The 22,028-nt window shown below is 36.7% G+C and overlaps 1 long non-coding RNA gene across 1 annotated transcript in view; it reads right to left on the bottom strand.

Annotated features, from left to right (window-relative positions):
- The window catches only part of LOC134655448 (uncharacterized), a 63,866-nt gene extending 42,062 nt beyond the window's left edge, over window positions 1-21,804 (bottom strand). The window contains exon 1 of the long non-coding RNA XR_010097432.1: window positions 21,518-21,804. This is a non-coding gene — a long non-coding RNA (uncharacterized LOC134655448). The remainder of the gene's footprint in view (window positions 1-21,517) is intronic.
- Window positions 21,805-22,028: the final 224 nt, after the last annotated feature.

Below are 22,028 nucleotides of genomic sequence, written 5' to 3'. Positions count from 1 at the left end.
CCAATTACCTGCAAAACAACAACCCTCTCATTATAAAAGCCTAATTAACACCTTTCTACAATACATCGTTCTTCTTAGAGGTTGGAATTATCTTTTTCGTGAAACACAATATTTAATTGTAAAATCACCTAATTAAGAGGTTTTTATGTTGCGGTCTGTATTACGCCAATCGAAAAATATCAATATCTAGAAACCAAACATAATGTATACAGGGTGCTTCCTACAACAGGAGCAATAAATTAAACTGTAGGCTGTACTCCTTAAACTGATCAACATTTGTTCAGCAACTTTTGAAAATAACTCATGTTTTGATTTTTATTACACTTTAAAGTTTATTCTAAGACGCAATGTATTGCAAATTATGTTATGCTTAAAGCGTGACAAGCAACGTCAAACACACTGATGTCAACGTACATTGAAGGCAATATTTATTTTGTATGAAAAAGAGGAAGTCTAAAGGATTCATAATTTTTAAAAGTTGCTGAACAAATGTTGGTCAGTTTGAGGAGTACAGCCTACAGTTCAATTTATTGCTCCTGTTACAGGAAACACCCTGTATACCTACCTAAAATTGTTTCTTAAGGGGACGGTATATGACGTTTTCGATTTAGAGCTCACTTTGTGCAATCAATTTGTTCAAGAAATGTTTAATAACTGCATTAAATTATACGTAAATTTGTTCACGAAGAAGCCGTGTACCGGCTCTTCACGGCATAATATTTTTTATTTGCTGTAATTCTCTACAAATCGACACTAAAAGTATCCAAAAATCAAAATATGGAGTTCCGTTTGAGCAACACGCATTACAGTTTTGCCTTTAACAGTAATTGAGTTGTTGTGTGATTTTGAAAGCTAGATAACTAAACTAGCAAATTATTATACTACTTATATTTTTACTCACAAATACAACACAGAAATTCAATCCCAAATGTAAACTTTCGTACAATTTCCATACATTGACGACATCACTCAAAATTCTTCTTCGAGTCAGATGGCCGCTGGCCTTGGATCGAAGCAGACGTGTACGTCGTCGTAGCTCATTTTTGACATTATTTAGACATTTCATCATATACGCATACGAAAATGTATACCAGTAGATAAATTGTATTTCAAAAAATAGGGTAAATAAATTTATTTAAAATTTGATTTGTTGTTATTTACAGGTCGTAACGATCGAAAACAGCAGTAAACTATCCTAAAACAATACGATTACAATTGAATTTAAGTAACTTGTTCCTTCAAAACCCGCTTAAAATGAAAAAAGTTTAAAGACTCGTTTTACTGATTGGGATTGATTTTCATTATGCTGGTATCAATTTTGCGTCATTAAAAAAAAGTATATGACTTCTGTACGTCAATGACATTTGATGTCAATTGTAATCTTGTATTTACGTTAGAGAATATTATATATTCATTTAAATATTACTTACCTATTAATACGAAGCGTAATTCGTTTAATACCTGAAAGTCTTAGTGTCTACACCTACTTTGTTGCCGTTCGTTCCGTCTATATGTGTGCGATTACGTGCTGTTCTCAATAATCAAGAAACAACCCATAATCTTCAAGAATAAAACAACAGCAAGACCAGCATTTAGTACTAACTAGTTTTTGCGGATTTGGAGACAAGAGATGAAGCTTACAGGCTAATACCGCTGCGGTCTGGTTATTGTTATGTGTATATATCGAGTATTATATAAATTTACTATAAAATAACAATGTTTTATTTCAATGACATTATGTGCGTAGGTATGTATGTTTCGGTGATTATAATTACAGGATTAAACGAACTTACCTGAAGTGAAGTTCTATCCTGATTATATGAAGTACTTAGTCCGTGGTAAACTATTGTAGTTGTCTTCAGTTCTGCCTTAGAACGTCGCGAAATACAAAGCTAAAAAAAAAAAAGAAAAACTCCGACGCTGGCAACATTATTAGTAGCCCATATCAGTAAGTTTAGAGCTACATCCAGAGGCTAACAAGGGAAGAAGTTAACAAAATTAATGTTAACTTGGGAGGGAGGGAAGCTCCTACCACGGACTAAGTACTTCATATAATCAGGATAGAACTTCACTTCAGGTAAGTTCGTTTAATCCTGTAATTATATTTGTACTTAGTCCGTGGTAAACTATTGTAGATGTTTAGAGTATTTAACATCAATATATTATATGACTTGTGATCTGATGATATAAAGTTTAGCCTCGTAGGAACATACTTCTGTCCATATTCGTAATATATAATTATTGATAGTACACAGTTAAAAAACAAGTGGAAGTTTATTATTAACAAATTTATAGAACTGTGTTATACAATTAATAACTGACCTAGGGATGGTTCTCGAGAGCTCTCGATCTTTGTAAATATCTCATCGTCGTTACGCGTGGCTCATGAGAGCCTGTATTGAAATATCTGTAACTATTGGTCAAACGTTTAATTAGCATTATAAAAATGGTAATGACTTAGGCATATGTATGAGCAAATCTTGATATATCAAGATGTATCTTTCAATGACCTAGCTGAGATTCATTGTTATCTTTAAGCTTTAGAGAGGTACCTCGTATTACAGATTAATGTCCGTAAGACCAACCAAAACGTGTACTAAGTAGGTATATACATGATATTATTAATCATCATCAATTGCATAAATAATTTGTGTAGGTATACTAAAAACAAATTAGTTTCTAATTTATTCTGGTTCTGAGGTAATCAAATTATCCACACAATATTTATTTGATAATAATATAATAGTTGGATAAGTAGGTACATCGCAAGGTATGTATTCAAGTAAACCACTATTTGTTTTTGTCATTTGGGCCTTGAGGCGCGCCTTGAAAATAAAAACAATAATTGTTATTTATCAATGAAAGCTAGCTGAACTCTTGTTGTTGAAGTTTACTTTCTTGATCATCTCTCTTTCTCGCTTTAAATGATTACCTACCTAATTATATTTCTGTTTAACAAATTCCATTTTATTCAATAAGCTTGCACCATTTATAACTGTCACTCTGTGACTGTTGACAAGACTAACGAAATGGTAAAGTAAAAACATTATATGTATATATATATATATATATATATATGTATGTACGTTAAACTCTCCTTGAACTTCCAAATCGATGTAATCGATTGTACATATCTACAATTAAGCTAAACAATGTCTAGCGCGACACTGATCCATTTGTCACAAATGTTGTGAAAGTAATTAATTATAGATAAGGTGGAGAGAATCATGGAAAAAAAATAACTCTTTTTCATTGCGATATAAGTACCGCCATATCCAACGTGATAAATCGTTAGACGTAGAATTAATCCATACGGATTTAATAAATTGAGAGCTAAAAGGAAGTATGTCTAGTAGCGTGTGCGGCGACAAAATAAGGAATAAACCGAGTCTATGATCTACTATGAAGTAGTTACAGGTATGCATGTTAACAAAAACTAAATAAGATACATTAAGTAAATCATAATGAACCCTTTAACAGGAATTATTAATACAAAATTGCACCTTATCACTTTGACTTAAAGTTTAAAATCGACATGGGAAATATATTTGTCAGCCTTATTAGTATCTGACGACTTAGTTAAATAAATTGAATAAATATTTCATCTTCTCATATAGGTAAGATTCTTGTATATAGAGAAAAGTATAATATGTGCTGTATGATGATTTCTGAATGCTACTTCTTTATTCCATATAATCCACCTATCAGCAAATCATTCGGTACCTATATTTTAAGTCTCTTAATAGTTCCGAAAGTAGCAATCAGTATGTATCTCAAAATTGTTATCAATCTACCATGACTATTTATATCCTTATGAATACCTGGAAAGATTGCGTTATCCCAATCTTGTGGTGGTTACTCCCTGTTTTTCCAGCTTCTTTTAATATCATGATGAAGAGTGAATCACATTCCTTAAGGTACAGGTGGGACATGTCTAAGTACTATGTCATGTGTTTCCTGTCTTCAGGGCATTCAATCTATATACATATACATAAGGCTCAGATTGAAATTACTTTGTGATATTACTTTGTACATCTCAAATTCTGGTTATCCTTGAATAGTTAGTTAGACATGTTATCAAAAGCTGTTATCCACAGAAGAGAGACAGTAAGACAATAACCATTTTCAGAACCGGATCTTTCTAATATATGATAGACATACATTATATAATATGTCTCTAATTACTAAATGTTATTGTTGGCAATGTTGGTAAATATATATACACACTAATGACTAAATTAGGTATTTTATGTGTTTATTGTATATTATCTTTTATAACCATCTTATTTAACATTAGCCTAAGAAGCCAGGTAAATAGCCTAAAAATGCCATTATAAAGATTTTTCATTCTCATCTTTAAAGGTGTCATTCTAATTTGCGCTGTATTGCCAAATCCTCCTGTGATTGCTTATGTTATTATTTCTCTGAGCAATTATAGGGTTTTATGAATGAAATATATGTACCTATTGGCTATTATATTTATTATATAGGACTCACTATAAAATCTGTGAAGATAGTTGGATATTTGTTATCTTCTTATTGCTTTTTAATGGATTATGTCAATATATCCGAGCGAAAATTAGATCATTAGATTGTTTACTAACATTGGCATTAAAATCACCTTCCTTATGACACGAAATTTAAAAACCAGTATATACTCCACTGCTGAAATATTTCTTGCTATATATATATATATATATAGATGCAAACCTGCATTGTACTGTGTATTTTGTAGTATAGATTTTAAACACCTATCTTCTTGAGGAACCAAACTAGAATAAAAAGATCTATGGTTCCTAAAAGGACTGCTATACTTAATACAGTTCATAAAGATAGCTATCGATAGGCCTAGAGCCTAGGCAAACCTATCTTGATGGTTGGTTGTGGTTGTGTAAGATCCAACAAATGATCCTATATATTTTGTAGAAATAAATACTACTTAGGTCCAAGAATATAATTATCTATTTGTAATTAACCCGCTTTAAGATCTTGGTGTATCCACTCATGTGGTATTGTATATTAAAATTATACATATAACTTAACCCATAAAAGTTGGAAAATCTTGCAATCCCCAATTATCCATTTTGGGATTTCAGTTTGTGTGAACAAAGTCACTTAAGTAAATAGATTTTTAATTAAATCTCTTATTTATGATGCATTCTGACAATATGCATATTACAGCAGCATGAGCATGCGTCAGCATATAAGCATACAAATCCACTTGGCGTTTGTTGCACATTAATATTTGTGTAAGAGAGGAAATAAATGTTGTAAAATAGGTATCAAGTACTTTGTTGTACTTACTTACTATGACATCTTGATGTTCCTTGAGTAATAAAATTCTGACTTACTTTTGCAGTATCACAGTACAGTATTTGGAATTAAATCTGTTCAATTAAGCAAGAACCTTGCTAACATCCACATGATGGTATCACAATAACAGGTATCTACTTACCCGAATAATAGACTGCTCCTCTAGTGCAAGAATTAATTACCAATACTTCTCAGTACTTGCATTTTACACAGACTTCATGTTTGTCAACCACCCGTCGCACTTGCAGTAGTTTGTGTGGGTAAGGTAATGTGAATGCATACTTGCATGTTTATGAAAGATATTATTTGTATCTGAGCATATAAAACACTGAACTTTTTATCAGACTGACAGCAGGGACGGTAATGTCTGTCGTTACTAAAGACCTTTTTCAAGGGTATCTTAAGTCACTATCTTCTTCCAATCCATTATATATTTAATAGTTTTAATCAAGAAAAATTCTTTTATGTGTTATATTATCTGTACTTGGTATTCCAAGCATAACATTAAACTTGGATTCTAAATATTATATGTTTAGGTATATCCAACCGGTCTAGATATTCTTAATAAAAAAATGGTATAAAGTTTTGTAAAAAACAACTTTAAATATACTTCTTGATAATGAAAACATATCTTGGATCTGGGGCACATTTCAGATTATTGTGTAACCAAAACTAGCATGTAAGGACAAATATAAATTTTTGTATAGTCGGATCATCCAAAATATATTGTATAGGTACCCCAACCGTTTAGAGTTCCAATAAAAATGGAAATGGGAATTGGTACAAGTCAATTTATCTTCGACTAAAAACAACTGTAGAAATGCTTCTTAGCCCAACGGGCCAGAATGAATGGATATTCAGATGCTTGAAATAATGAAAGGTAAGTATCTAATGATGCTTTATTTACATACCTGCAAAAACTTATGCACTTCTCTCCCACCGGGAGGACAACATAATGCAATGTATTATGTTGTAACTTGTAACAGTATATGTACCGGTTTATACTATAAACCTTCACTCAATGAGTAATTGAGTATCTTTCTTTATACCTCTTGTCTCCCAAAGATGTCGTAATTACTCCTTCTAAATTTGAAAATGTGCATACTTTTCCACCGGAAAAGCACCCTTGTCCAACGGAAAAGAGTGAAAAAACGATCAGAGTAAAATCGTGAATTTGATAATGTGCATACTTTTCCACCGGAAAAGCACCCTTGTCCAACGGAAAAGAGTGAAAAAGCGATCAGTCGTGATCGTTAATAGACATTTTCCGATACTGCGGCAACGCCGTATTATTGAGAGGTTATGATAACCTTCTTATTCTTATCTTAGGTAATAATGATTTGTATATATTGTCACAATAATGTTGTTTTCCACCGGAAAACACGGCAAAGTATAAAATACTATGCCAGTAATAGTATTTGTTTGGTAATCGTATGAAACAAAAACATTGTTTAGATGACAGTAACATGTCATAAGTAAATTTCTCCAATCTTCACAACAATTTCTTCTTCTTATAGTAATTCAAACTTCCACTTATCATTTGTAGATATAATATTTCCTGAAATTTCACTGAAAAACTATTTTTAAACACCGAATTTCAACAAAATCGGTTTCGCATAACGTTCACGTTAGGCGCGAAACTAAAAACTGATATGGGCTACTAATAATGTTGCCAGCGTCGGAGTTTTTCTTTTTTTTTTTTTAGCTTTGTATTTCGCGACGTTCTAAGGCAGAACTGAAGACAACTACAATAGTTTACCACGGACTAAGTACAAATATAATAAGAATTTTGTCCACACAATAATTGTGCAAAGCAGAGACTGCATCATGCTTTCTTTACGGTATAAGCGGTATGGTACCGTTATTATTTATCAATACCGGTTCGTTTTGAAGGTAAAACTATACCGGTTGAAATACAAAGTACGGTACCGGTATAAAATTACAGCAGGGACAACCATTTTTATAGGTGTACAGTCAGCTGCAGAGAAAAGGTACGACCAGATAGATAATTGTATGCAGGGGTGGTACCTTTTCTCTGCAGCTAGCTCTACCTAAACCATCATTGACCGAGCGTTGGCGAAGGTCTCCGTTTCAACTTGGGCAAAAATGCTTTCGTATGTCCGAATTCTTCTCCTTTGCATATCACATTTCTCAACTGATTCTCGTGAAAATTCGGTAGTCCGATATAATTATTCGGTTTCTTTTTTTTTGAACAATTTAAAATAGGCAGAAATTGTCATAAAGGACTTAAGCGCCAGTAGGGTCTGTGACACTTAAGACCACTGCGATTATTAGGTACTTACTGGCCCCTATTTCACCACGACCACGGTGACAGGTGCGACAGTTGTCGACATCCTGTTTAGTGTTGAGTCGCTCACTCGTGAGGCACCTCATTTGTACCACTCATTTTGACCATTCATTCATTTTTTTCATTTTTTTAACGAAATTGATCCTTTGTTGGTCTTAAATAAATTTAATTTAATTTTAATTTAATTTTGTTAATTTGTCGCAGTACTTCGTACCGCAAAAATGTCTTACTTCACTCCTCTATTTATTTTACTCATTTACTCGCGCGCATCACAAACATCTCTTGCCACACCAATCACAAATCCGTTCAAATTCACTCGCGAGTCTCGCGACCCTCAAAACTCATACACAACTCGCAACAGAGTCCCTGGATCGCGCGAGGCGCTAGTTGCTCGCCTGCTCGCCGACACTCAAAACTCAAATGAAGAAACGAGTAATGATCCACACTGTCAACTGCCGAACTACAAACAAACCCAACCACAAAAGGTCCACCGAGTCCAGTCCAGTCTCGGTGGACAAAAGGTCCACCGAGAAATGCGTTGAGTTTGTACCACTCACCGCCTCTCTGTGACATGAACCCCTCAAAAATCCTTTCAAAATGAAACAATGAATTAGAAATACCCAAAGAGGGAGTGAGACCGACACGCGATGTACTTCAATATCGCTTCGCGTCACAATCGAAAATACGTTAACAATGAAACACGAAAGACAACAAGCGTAAGCGCTGCAAGCTTTCATACATCTTAAAAAAATTGTCGCTGTTGGAATTAACGGAATAGTTGACGCTGAAAATATGCTAGTACCTCACCTCATTTGAAGTAAGACATTGTAACACCTCATTTTAGAAAATGAGGTACTCATACAAACTCATTTTAAATTGATGTCCTACCCATCACTAATCCTGTTGCTGACGTCACAGGCCTCCATACCCGCTAACCCGGTAACCGCTTACCATCGGACGGGCGATGTGCTTGTTTGCCACCAACATTTTAATAAATAAATAAACTCCATTATATTGCCACTAAAAAATTCTTATTTTGCGAAGCTAATGACGATTGTCACAAGAAACACGGCAACTGTATCGAAATTGCGACACAGAACTCATTTCCTGTCAAGACTTACCGAAAATTCTTTGAAAAATCTTGTGACAATTGTCACAAGATTTTTTTGCGAGAGAAATGTCTGTTTTATCCGATATAATAAAGTTTTTTTTTAATAATAGGTACAATGACGGTGGCAAACACGAATACGGCCCGCCCGATGGTAAGCGGTAACTGTATTATTAAATTGTACAACGGGACTTAATCGCGTATCTAAGTTTTAAGATTTACCTCCGACGTTTCGAGGACGGCGTTGTCCCCGTGGTCTCGGAGAAGACTGGCTTAAGTTGACATCAGCATCTTCTAACCGCGCGAGTTTTTCGAACTACCCGCACTTCTACCGGTCTTGTTTATCCGCTTGAACGTTTTGCGGTTCCGTTGTACAATTTAATAATGTGTAAAAATCGTGAAAGTTTAAATCAGTGTTAGCGGTAACTGTAGTCCATGGATGCCTATGGCGTCAATAGCAGTGATGTTTTTGTCGTACCTGTCACCGTGGTGAAATAGGGGCCAGATTACGCCGCGCCGCGTGGAACGTGAGGTGCATTGGGGTAAATGCATACCATTCACTCAAGGAAAATAATCTCCCTTATAAGATCACTCGTGTGTCTGCCATTTTGTTAAAGCCAATTTTCACCGTAACTACTGGACTAGTTCAATTGAAATTTAGTACACATATGTCAAGTAAGGAAGTAGTAAGTCGGTGATCCGAAGATGAGTAACGTAAATAAATGAACTTTTAACTTTGCGGCGATTTTTGGTATCATGTGACATATCAGATATAATTCATAATTTTAAGTAGGTGAGCAAAAATGTACCATAACCTAACTCAGAATTGTATTACATAAATACATATACAAAAAATAGTTCAACGCCAAAAGATTAATGGAAGACCTATGTCCTATAATAGGTGAGTTGGTCTTAAACAAAAAATATGCAATAAAAATGTGTAACTGTGGAACCCATAGTGAATCCTACTCGTACATGATCGGTTTTTATATTATGTACCTATAAGATATTTTCTACTTTATACTTTATAAGTGTACCTACATAATATTTACTTATAAGCAGTTGTCACGTAAAATATTTGTAGATTTTTTTGGAAGTATGTGTCACATCATCATCATCTTCCTCGCGTTGTCCCGGCATTTTGACACGGCTCATAGGAGCCTGGGGTCCGCTTGGCAATTAATCCCATAAATTGGCGTGGGCACTAATTTTTATGAAAGCGACTGCCATCTGACCTTCCAACCCATAGGGGGTAAACTAGGCTCTTATTGGGATTAGTCCGGTTTTCTCACGATGTTTTCCTTCACCGAAAAGCGACTGGTAAATATCAAAATGATATTTCGTACATAAGTTCCGAAAAACTCATTGGTACGAGCCGGAATTGCAATTCGCACGCTCTTACCGCTAGGCCTCCAGCGATTTTTTTGAAGTATGTATAGCACAAAAAAAATATTTAGAAATGTAACATTTAAGGTAGGTAATTAAAATACGGTATAAACATTATTGGAGAAGACTTGGAGGAAGTGTCATAGGGATCTACATTCGATGCGTGGAAAACAAGTTCTTTTGTCTAATTATAATCCATCGGCAATCACGCGAGCGCATAAAACGAAAATCATTTTTTTTTTCACTCCCTAAAACTCCCTTAACCTAATAACAGTAAAACAAAAAATAAAATATAGAGGGTTACCAACCAGCCAAAGAATTATAAGTAGATATATGCACTTATCCCAACGCACCTCACGTTCTACTCTGCACGGGGTTCATTGCCGCTCCTACCGCCGTAAGTAACTATCAACACCTACATTATCAAGGCTACGATCGAAGATAATCGCTTCAGCACTGAAATAATACCGGTGGAATACCGGTATAATATTTTTTATTTTAATTGTATTAATTTAATAGTAAAACAAAAGGCGAATATACCACATAAAAGTAAATCGGTAAAGATATTAGGGGTACATTAGCCAACACTGTTTCCATATATTTTCAAATTTTATTTTGTCCGCTTTAATTAAATTTTGCACCCTGCCGGAACTTTATTTATTTAAATTCTCATTTAATTGATTTTGAGCCTTATGAAAAGTCGTATAGAGTAGTAAATAAAATTTTACATCTGACTTAATGACATCTGGTTTTATTCGGTTTAACTTTAGAAAACGCGTATCTCGACAAAGCCATAATGTAGAAAATTGTCAACAACCAAATGAATTATTAAAATTTAAATACGTCACGTGTGACATGAACAGACAAGGAAAGCAAGATTAAATGTATTGTTTCTCTTTCTTCTTTCAATGGAACGCTTTTCCTAAAAGGAGGCCACTAAACTCAAAACGCTATCTTAAAAAAAACTTGATGGGTCAGTGACCTGTCCCAGTAAAGTGAGGTAGTGTGCGTGAAGTGCGCTTGTGTGTGAAATGGGGTAAATTGACAGAATCTGAAAATTTACCCACCTCTACCGTCACCTTAAGTAGTACAAAGCACAACTTGTACCTATTTTTTTTTCTCTTCATTTAAAAGGGGTACGTGGACCCATTCTTATTTTTTATTACAAACTCGGCTCAAGAACAGAAAAAATAAATCTTACGTAATAATTGAACGGCTCACAATACTTTAAGATTACTCACACTGCTGTGATATACTCCACATATGTACTCAGTGAAGTCGTAGCACACACGTAACAATGCTACGCGTAGCTACGAACATGCTACGCAGGTACTGGCTACGACACGCGGTTTACAAATTCTCACAGCCGTATTCGAACAATGGGCCCGATTCGGATTTTGAACTAGATATCTATTAGACATCACCAAGATACGACAACGATATTGTTAAGATCTAGCCTGTCAAAGAGTATAGCCGGGTAAGCATGGCTAAACTGCCCTTAGCGTAAAAAACAATTTCCTGTTACTGGATTATTAACCTATGTATATGTAGTGCTTTCACCAAATATTAAGCCTCAAATGCTTCAGATTTAAAAAAAAAATGCAAAAAAAGAAAAATCATTTTTATTTTATTACAGCCAAAGTACTAATCCGATTTCTTTGTAATTTGGGTATGTTGTATATACAATTAAGGTCGCTTTCTGAAAAAAATAATATTGAATTATCTCTTAAAATAATAGTAAAAAATTGAGATGAAAATTTTCAGAAAAATAAAAAAAATACGTGCGAAATAGCGACAGTTACCAAATTTACATATTTTATGTAGAATTTAATAATGTTTAACATATATTTTTTTCAAAAATTAAAATCGGGATTAACAGTGTGAAAAACTCGAATTTGTAACATCCCATAATACTCTCTCTTCATACAAGCAAAGCTAAGTAGTCATCATAAACGAATGAAGTATATTATGAACGCAGTCTTTACGAATTTGAATTTAGAATGTGACGTATTTTATTCATCAAAGGAATAGACATTTTTCAATCGTTAACGCTCTGTATAAAATTCGTGCCTATTTTCCTGTTCCCGCGCTTTTTTTAGGGTTCCGTAGCCAAATGGCAAAAAACGGAACCCTTATAGATTCGTCATGTCTGTCTGTCTGTCCGTCTCTCTGTCCGTCCGTATGTCACAGCCACTTTTCTCCGAAACTATAAGAACTATACTGTTGAAACTTGGTAAGTAGATGTATTCTGTGAACCGCATTAAGATTTTCACACAAAAATAGAAAAAAAAACAATAAATTTTTGGGGTTCCCCATACTTCGAACTGAAACTCAAAAATTTTTTTTTCATCAAACCCATACGTGTGGAGTATCTATAGATAGGTCTTCAAAAATGATATTGAGGTTTCTAATATCATTTTTTTCTAAACTGAATAGTTTGCGCGAGAGACACTTCCAAAGTGGTAAAATGTGTGTCCCCCCCCCCCCCCCCCCTGTAACTTCTAAAATAAGAGAATGATAAAACTAAAAAAAATATATGATGTACATTACCATGTAAACTTCCACCGAAAATTGGTTTGAACGAGATCTAGTAAGTAGTTTTTTTTTATACGTCATAAATCGCCTAAATACGGAACCCTTCATGGGCGAGTCCGACTCGCACTTGGCCTTGGAGGATATAATCAAACGGAGACGCCATGTCTGTAATTTTCTGTACAAAACAGTCTGCCGATTTTTGCGGGGGAGGGGAACGTCAAATGTATGCGTAACGTAAAAATAGCCATGTCAGATAAACGTCAGTCCATACATTGTGTATGACCGTTGGCCGCCTATTTTCGACAGAGGGGAAAGCCTGTCAATGGCTACTCCGTTTAGTTGTATCCTCCAAGCACTTGGCCGCTTTTTAAATCTCTGAATGCCGTTCGCCCTAGCCGCATACAGCCATTACAGCCACGGAGTTTAAGGTCCGCGCTCAGCGAAATAAGTCGCGTTCTAAATTCAAATTGCGTTGGGAATATAACTTTCTAGTATAACGTACAAGTTATTTTGTATGAAGAGAAGGTATTATGGGATGTTACAAATTCGAGTTTTTAACACTGTTAATCCCGATTTTAATTTTTGAAAAAAATATATGTTAAACATTATTAAATTCTACATGAAATATGTAAATTTGATAACTGTCGCTATCTCGCATGTATTTTTTTTATTTTTCTGAAAATTTTCATCTAAATTTTTTACTATTATTTTAAGAGATAATTCAATATTAATTTTTTCAGAAAGCGACCTTAATTGTATATACAACATACCCAAATTACAAAGAAATCGGATTAGTACTTTGGCTGTAATAAAATAAAAATAATTTTTCTTTTTTTGCATTTTTTTTTTAAATCTGAAGCATTTGAGGCTTAATATTTGGTGAAAGCACTACATATACATAGGTTAATAATCCAGTAAAAGGAAATTGTTTTTTTCGCTAAGGGCAGTTTGGCCATGCTTACCCGGCTATACCCTTTGACATTTCCGCGATTCTGGAGATACTCTTGAACGATTTTCACAATGTCTAAAACGTCTCGTTATGTATTTTTAGATCTCAAAACGATTTTGAAACGATCTTAAAACGATAATTTAACGTAAAAGTGACATTGGCTGCAAAAGATATCTAGCTGAAATCTAAACTAGTTGGTATCTAGTACATATCGTATCGTTCTCTTCTCTAGAACGGATCTTGTTTTCCGAATACCGCGAAATATCTCTTCGTTTAGTCACGTTTTGTTAATAGAATCAGCGGCGGTAGTACGGTCGCATTTTTATCGATTGTCACCATGTTTATTTACAGTAAACTAGTAAGCAGCCTCATTTAGTAACACCTGCGGGCTCAGCACGGTTCCATTTTTATCGACTATCACTATGCAAACACTAACATAGTTATAAGTACATACTAACAATATCTATGAGTCTGTAAAAGTTACTCGAAATAAATGATTATTTCTACATTATAAGTATGCACTCTCGATCCATACCATTATATTATATGTATAGTTTTCAAGCGTCCTGGTTCGAATGATCTTTTAGTGCCACATAATAATATGTATGTATAAACAGTATATTTGCACGTCACCTCTCGCTGCGGCCTACTTCTCGCCCGTGAACATTCGCGAGATAAGTTCACAGCCGGATGTTCTCCAATAGACGAATGGCTGAGTCGCCGCTCAGCACACGTCGCGGAGATAACTCCGGCACGCGCCTAATACGGGCATGTCGGCCATTCCTCGCCTCGCGCGATCACAGTACAGTACCTACAGCGCACATCAAGGTCGCACCGAGGGATATTGGACTATGAAATGAACCACTACGTGAGGGTAATTCATCCGAGCCTTCTTGCAGTGACTACCAATCGAGTTACATATTTGATTTAAATTGAACGTAAATAATTACTTACCTACCTAAGTATATGTTTCAGTGTAAGGTTTTGAAATATTGAATAGGTAATTATTTACATTGACATTCTGATTGCGAAAGCGTAGCATTAAACGTGTGGCCTGGTTATTTGACTTAGTCAAGATATTTTGCATTTGTAATTTTGTACCGCGTCTTATTTAAATAAATATTTGCAGTACTGGCAATATTTAAAAATAAATAATTTCCCCCATCTACCTAGCCACAAGAGCAGTCTGAACTACATATCTACATTTCCGTCAGATTTGATTGAATATAGGCCAATAGTACCTTACAAAACATTTGGAACAAAAATCATGAAAGAGACGCCGAGTTGAGCATTAAGCCCTTGCTACACGGTCGCCGACAAGCCCCTCAGACCGCGTGGCCTTGGTCTGGACGGACCGTGTAGACAGTTGTTTCCAACAAAATTTGACCAAAACTGACCAAGGTCAGACCAAGGACAGACGGTTAGAAGGCTTGTCGGCGACCGTGTAGCAAGGGCTTTAGACTTCGCTTTTCTCGCCCCAACATCAGCACGAAGATAGTCTTTATCTGTCCTCAGCAAACTCTTGTCTGTGCATATACCTACACTTTTATTCTATGCATATTTCACATAGAATTCCACTTTTACACATTAGGTTAATTACACCAGCCGGGGAGCGGACATCGTTATCCACATTTGCTCATTAATTCCCTCTTTGTTTTAGTTTTGCAAAATTGCTTTCATTATTCAAGTAGAAAATGGCTATGTCATATTTCCATTGGCATGTTGGAAACCAATATGAATCCCAGTTAGTCATTGTTCGTGTAAAGTTCACACGTGTGCCAGCTTGTACCCCCCCCCCCCCTTGTCACCCGCTACCCCCTCTTCCCGCACCACCGTAATAGTTTTGATTTCGGGAAATGTAGTTGATTTTATGTGAGTTGTGATGAGATTAGCAGGGACAGCGAGTACACGTGCCGTCGCCGCGCCGAGGACAAACATACACTACATGCAATGTTTTTAAGATGTTATTTCTTATCTTATGTGACAGAAGAGAACCAATAGCATATATTATGTGCTGCACACATTTTAATCGCCGATTAGTCACAAAGAAAGGGTTGTAATACGGTTCAAATGTGTATATGTATGTGATCGTCGCAGCATCGTAGCTCCTAATCGGATACCTATATTCAGTCTATTGAATTGGATCTTGGTTATATTTATTTCAAACGTGTCGCGATATTAAATTTGAAATTTTTTCAATATGAATTTTGGTGCAAAAGTAACTAAACTGATTTTTGACGTTCACTGCGCTGCGCAAACATTTTCTCGTAGACGAGAAGAAATGGGCTAAAATCCCACCCCAAATCTTCTGCCCTAATTTGTAAGTATCCACAAAAAATAACCTAAATGAAATGAGAGCACGACACCAGAGGGCAGTAAGCGGAGAGTTATGCGCGGAGAGTGCCAGCGAAGAATCTCGGAGGCGTGCACGAGCCAACTGCATTCTTTATTGAGGACGAGCTACTAGATGCCACGCCATATGGCAGCGGCGGTGCCACCTATATTTCTGTCCGCACGTTGAATTATTATACACAGAAGGCTTAAACTAAGACATCACATTTATCGCTCTTACTTTATTTACCTAATTCCGGTATGAGCAATACTATTGTAGAATAGTAGTAGAGTAGAACTCTTTTATAACGAGACATCAAAATTTTATAAAAATTCCAATGCTGAATGATGTTCTTAAAGGGACCTCTAGGTATAAGTACCCAATTCCAGCTGCAATCATTAATTAGAGTTCATAATAATACCTACTCGTAATTATAAACCTTGATTGATCATCAAGGAATGGAGTTCCTTGCCGGCGTCTATATTTCCGAGCTCATATAACCCGGCACCCTTCAAATCAAGGGTGAACAGGCACCTTCTGGGCAGGCTCGCTCCATCGTAGGCCACGTCTTCACCTCGGCTGCCCATGGTGGCCAAGAGTAAGCCCATTTATAATAATAAAAAAAAACTTTAGAGAACTGTTTTTCACCACACCAGCTGGTAAAGGCTCTCTTGATTGTTCAAAAACTGATAAGAAAGTTGCATTTTATCCACTTGTGAAACAAAGTAATCAAATGCAAATTGTTGTTTTCTTATGTTTGCGGTAGAATTGATTGAATTGAATGATGATTTTGAATGATAAATCCATACTATCCATATAATATTATAAAAGGAAGTCTGTCTGTCTGTCTGTTACCTCTTCACGCTTAAACCGCTGAACCGATTTAGATGAAATTTGGTAGAGAGATTGTTTGAGTCCCGAGGAAGGACACAGGATAGTTTTTATCCTAGAAATCATCCCTTAAAGGGGTGGAATTTTGTATGGGGACTTAACAACAACTGCATAACAAACTTTGTCGATAGGAACTGTCTTGGCCGGGCGGTGTAGCACCGGTGCTGGTGCACGATTTAGTTGAAATTTGGTACAGACAGATAGTTTGAGTCCCGGGGAAGGACAAAGGGTAGTTTTAATTCAAGAAATTGCCATTTAAGGGGGTGAAAAAGGGGGGTCAAAGTTTGTATGTTTATCAATAAAACGCAGATTGGATAAAGTAATAGCTACCTAAATTACTAATTCCACGCAGACGAAGTCGCGGGCAAAAGCTAGTATTGAATAACAATAATTTTGAATAGATTTGTTTGATATTTTACAGCTAGTATTTTCCTTGCGTGGATGTGGTGAAAAATGTTGGGTTTCACTCGGCGGCAAAATTTGTTTAACCCTCGTGCCTTGAAACCCCCACGGCTATCAAGATTTCACTTTTCGAACCCCTCGCTACGCCCGTGGTTCAAATTTGGAATCTTTCGATCGCTTGCTCGGGTATCAATATTAGCACGAGCGGTGAAACAATAACTTTGCCCCCTTGTAAAACAACTATTAGCACTTCCCTTAATTCAATGACAAAATGATACTACATGATGAAATATCTCGCGTCTCGACACCATTATAAAATGTCTGACAGTGCCCTAGCTTCCTAAAGTGTCAGCGAAGATTAATAATAATAATAATTGATTTTATTTCAGGCAAGCACCCATATAAAAACACACAAAGCGAAATACAACAATAAAAAAAATTACCTGTAAAAAGACAAAAAATGTAAAAAGTAAAATTACAATTTAGAATAGAACTTAAAACTACTTCCGGTTCGCATCTTGGTGCAGAGACAGCCAAAACCTACAAATTGGATTGTGCAAATCCTCACTAATCATGGCAAGGATACAGTTCTCAGAGCTGCGCAGCCTACTCCAAAAGGACGCCACTCTAGACCGAATTACGGCAAAGAAATCGGGGACACGAGCCTCCGCAAACATACTCGATGCACTACACCACCTTGGCAACTTCATCAGGATTCTGAAGGCATCGTTATATTGAACCCTTAGGGTGTTAATTGCTTTCCTGGTGAAGTTGGTCCAAAGTTGCCCTGTGTAGAAGCTTTGACAGTATGCTCTAAAAAGCGTCACTTTGACCTCGTCGGAGCATCTGCCAAACTTGCGCGCGAGCATGTTGCACCTCACTGATAGGGCTCTTCTTTCACGCTCGATGTCTTTGTCGTCCTTCAGGTTTTCGGTTAGTATATGTCCGAGGTATTTAAACTGCTGCACCCTTCGAACAGGTAACCCGTTTAAAAATACATCAAGTATCCTCTCCGGACCCTTTCCTGCCCTAAATATAAGGTATTCAGTTTTATCGCAATTATACTTCATTCCGTGAGAAATCGCATATTTCTCACAGAACTGAAGCAACCTCCTGAGGCCCTCAGCCGAGGGGCTGAGGAGCACCATGTCATCCGCATAGCTCAAACTATTAACGCAGATGCCACCTACGTGACATCCGACTCTGGTGCTCCTCAACCCCACAATCAGGTCATTCACGTAGAGGTTGAAAAGGTCCGGAGAGGTTATTCCCCCCTGGCGAACACCGCATTCTAACCTATACTCGTTAGAAGTCGTTTCGCCCCATTTTACGTAGTTCGTTTGGTTTTCGTACCAGTATCTCAACAGATTGGTGACCTCTGTAGGAACTGTAGTGTTCCTTAGTTTACTCCACAGTAAATCATAATTTACCAAGTCGAAAGCCTTACTAAGGTCGAGAAAACATGCATATACTGATGTTTCTCTTGTAGTGTAGTAGTTGACCGTGTGCTTTAGGCTCATTATGGCTGAATCCGTTGAGAGACCAGGACGAAAACCAAACTGAGCGTCATCTATAATACACCCCTCCTGAATCAAAGGTTGCAGCAGCCGCTGCCGCAGCATTAACCGGCGCGGCGATAAGCGACGCCCGAAGCGATAGACGGCCGCCACTGCCACCGTTCGCCGCGCCGCCCGCCACGACACGTCCAAACAACTTATCCATTGTGAGATATAATTTTATGCTTAGCTACAAGTTACCTAATATCTGAGTAAATATTTACATTCATAGGTACTTAATGTCGATGGTTCGATAATATATTTTTTCTACTCCCGTACTTTTATTTGTCATTTAATTTAAAGGGTCGTGCACACACATTTAAAACCCTACCTTATAGTTGTCAAGACAAGTCTTTAGTCTATGCCCCAAAAAAGAATTTGTGCGTACACGCAGTATCTTTTTGGCGATTTTACGATACTTCGTGTAATGACCACTTAAAAAATATTGAATGAAAGTGTTGCCAACCTTATTTTAAATGTCATCTCTGACTAAAAACTGAATAAGTGAACCATAGACATGGTTTTTTTTTTTAATTTCATTCATTCATTCATTCATTCTTTTCCCGCCCGTACCCTCCATTTTTGCTACTTCTTGAATTAAAAATATTTGTTAAATTTACAATTTTATTTCAAAGTAAGTGCTTGGTCGTAGAAAAATTATTGTATGCAACGTTGTTTAACTGAGTCAAAAATACTCGTGGCGTCTTTATTAACAATTTTCGGCTTCGCCTCAAATTGTTACTCACGCCACTCGCCTTTTTTACCTCTCTTAAACAACGGTTGCATAAAATACTATAAATATACCTACACTTGTTCTTGTGCGGCAGTGTTCGGCACAAGCATTTTTGTACTGAATGTGCTTGTGCCGCACACTGCTGAAATCCCGCCTTATTTACAATGAACTGTGCACTATACAACAGGACAAGATTATAATTAATTTATTTACCAACTTCTAATTTAACCGCATAAAGTTTGATCCCATCAAAAACATTACATGTAAAAAGGTGCAAGTCTCGCAACCCTTTTACTACAAAAATGTTTTGAGATGTAATGTGAAACCAAGTCGGTTATTTTAATCAGTGCCAGGGGGTTTTAAAACTGTATTACAAATTAAAGATATCTTATTGATACTGCAACAGTAACTTTGTAATATCATATATTTATATGGGATTACAAACTTACTTATGCAGTTCTTATATCTTTAAAACGTGACTGATATTGCAATATTTTTAGGTTTTTCGCTTAACTTCGGAACTAAATGACCTACAGACTTGAAATTTTGGATTTTAAGTATGTGATTATAGCTTACTGGATGACGAAAATTTCTGCGTTTTGGTCTTATCCAGAGGTTCTCAAATAGGGGCCTGAAAATGCGGCGAAATGGGTCCAGTAAAGGATGGTACGGCAGTGTTTGCTTCGCGCTCGACTTGGCGGGGGCACTGCCGTGCCCCCAGATTTGGATCCACTTGTGTAGGTATATTTATGTCGGCGGCCGATCCTAAGCATATCTTGAAACGTGAAAATCATTGTCTCGTTTCCTGAGTCGACGGAGCCTATTTCTGGACAGTTTGACCTTCGGGCGTCTGAAGCAACCTAGTTACCTACCTATCCTACGTATCTATTGGCTTAATGTGAGGACCGTCAAAACATTACACATCAGAAACTTTACTTGGAGGATATAATCAAACGGAGACGCCATCACGCCATGTCTGTAATTTTCTGTACAAAACAGTCTGCCGATTTTTGCGGGGGAGGGGAACGTCAAATGTATGCGTAACGTAAAAATAGCCATGTCAGATAAACGTCAGTCCATACATTGTGTATGACCGTTGGCCGCCTATTTTCGACAGAGGGGAAAGCCTGTCAATGGCTACTCCGTTTAGTTGTATCCTCAAGGGAACTTTAGGATCTGGCGGATTCTCCGATCGGCCGCCGACATATTATACAAGTTCAGTGGGGTTTTATCTAATTTTAAAAACACGAACTACATATAGACGACATAGAAACGGGTAAATTCTATATTTGTTCAGCCCTGGCTGCAGAGTAGTAGTTTCCGTAATGGCAGCACTTAAACCAGCGCGAGCGGGGCCGGGCGGGTCGTTAGTCGTAATTGTCCCATTATCGAATTACAAAAACATAAAAAAGCATTTGTTTGTAATTGCCCACCGGCTGATTGAGACGTGCGTCGGAGGGCGGGCGCAGAGGCGGAGGCGGAAGCGGGAGCGGGAGCGGGCCTGGACACACGCGAAGGTTCCTAATGAACGCGCGGACACGCAGCGACCACCAATTCAATTTGAACATTTGTTCTGGTAATATCCAAAATAAGTAAACTATTAAATCACGTATTTAATCGAAAACACTCGACATGTTTCACTCCGTACCGAGTAGCGTCATCAGGAGCGTCATCAGGAGCTTGCGTTAACGGTGACGGACCTAGATTGTTTAAGCTACCTATTAAAAAAAGCAGGCAAGTGCAAGTCGGACTCGCCCATGAAGGGTTCCATATTTAGGGGATTTATGACGTATTAAAAAAAACTACTTACTAGATCTCGTTTAAACTAATTTTCGGTGGAAGTTTGCATGGTAATGTACTTACATCATAATTTTTTTTTTAGTTTTATCATTCTCTTTAGAAGTTACAGGGGAGGACGCATTTTACCACTTTGGAAGTGTCTCTCGCGCAAACTATTCAGTTTAGAAACAAATGATATTAGAAACCTCAATATCATTTTTGAACACCTATCTATAGATACCCCACACGTATGGGTTTGATGAAAAAAAATTTTTTGACTTTCAGTTCTAAGTATGGGGAACCCCCAAAATTTATTGTTTTTTTTTTCTATTTTTGTGTGAAAAACGTAATGCGGTTCACGCTTCACAGAATACATCTACTTACCAAGTTTCAACAGTATAGTTCTTATAGTTTCGGAAAAAAGTGGCTGTGACATACGGACGGACGGACAGACAGACAGACATGACGAATCCATAAGGGTTCCGTTTTTTGCCATTTGGCTACGGAACCCTAAAAACTCTATGACATTACATGTAACAGTTTTTCGATCAGGTCACGTGTCCGTCTTACGGTCACGTGATCGTCTTACGCTGTCTCGAGTTTAACATTTTTCCCCCACCTCAAAAAGTGCACAGCGCCGCTAAAGAAGTTTTCACTTCAAAAATATAGAGACAGTCATAAAAGTAGTCATACAATACAATACAACTATTGACCGTCAATCCCTCGTCATTGGCTC

This window comes from Cydia amplana, chromosome 16 (genome assembly GCF_948474715.1).
Source record: "Cydia amplana chromosome 16, ilCydAmpl1.1, whole genome shotgun sequence".
NCBI lineage: Eukaryota > Metazoa > Arthropoda > Insecta > Lepidoptera > Tortricidae > Cydia > Cydia amplana.
The sequence above is the reverse complement of the archived record's forward strand: the minus strand, read 5'-3'. Positions and strand labels throughout refer to the sequence as shown.